Source organism: Nelumbo lutea, chromosome 1 (assembly GCF_056320005.1).
Source record: "Nelumbo lutea isolate HS-2025 chromosome 1, American lotus-T2T, whole genome shotgun sequence".
In the NCBI taxonomy this organism is placed as follows: domain Eukaryota; kingdom Viridiplantae; phylum Streptophyta; class Magnoliopsida; order Proteales; family Nelumbonaceae; genus Nelumbo; species Nelumbo lutea.
The window spans coordinates 146,768,248-146,768,910 of record NC_142684.1 but is presented as its reverse complement, the minus strand read 5'-3'; the positions used below and the strand labels follow the sequence as shown (position 1 = coordinate 146,768,910).

Genomic DNA, 663 nt, shown 5'->3' with positions numbered 1-663 from the left:
CCGAATGCCCATATTGCTAACTTCTTGGAAATCTGTGACACCTTCAAACACAATGGGGTAAGTGATGATGCCATCCGGCTGAGGTTATTCCCATTTTCTTTGAAGGATAAAGCCAAAGCTTGGTTGAACTCATTACCGGCAGGATCTATAGCCACATGGGACGAAATGGCCAGCCGTTTTCTCTCTAAATATTTTCCCCCTTCTAAAACTGCTAAAATGAGGAATGACATCACTACTTTTTTCCAGCAAGAGGGGGAATCTTTATATGAGTCATGGGAACGATACAAGGAGCTGTTAAGGAGAGTTCCTCACCATGGCCTCCCCATTTGGCTGCAAGTGCAGACTTTCTATAATGGTCTTACTGACTCAAATAAGACCATATTAGATGCTGCAGCCGGAGGATCCATAAATAATAAAACTCCTGAGGTTGCCCATGCACTTATTGAGGAAATGGCAGCCAACAATTATCAATGGCATTCGGAAAGGACTCAAACTAGGAAGCAGCAAGGCTTGCATAATGTTGACACTTATACAGCACTAGCTGCACAAATAGGAGCACTCAGTAAAAAAATAGATGAAATGCAGATAGCTGCCATGCATGTGCAGCCTCTTAATTGTGAATTGTGTGGGGGAGGCCACATCAGTACAGACTGCCAAGTTGGC

The 663-nt window shown here is 43.7% G+C and overlaps 1 non-coding gene across 1 annotated transcript; it reads right to left on the bottom strand.

Annotated features, from left to right (window-relative positions):
* Positions 1 to 213: 213 nt before the first annotated feature.
* Positions 214 to 320, bottom strand: LOC148878202 (small nucleolar RNA R71). Its single transcript, XR_016106147.1, has one exon. It is a non-coding gene; the product is annotated as a small nucleolar RNA R71 (small nucleolar RNA).
* Between the last annotated feature and the right edge of the window lie 343 nt (positions 321 to 663).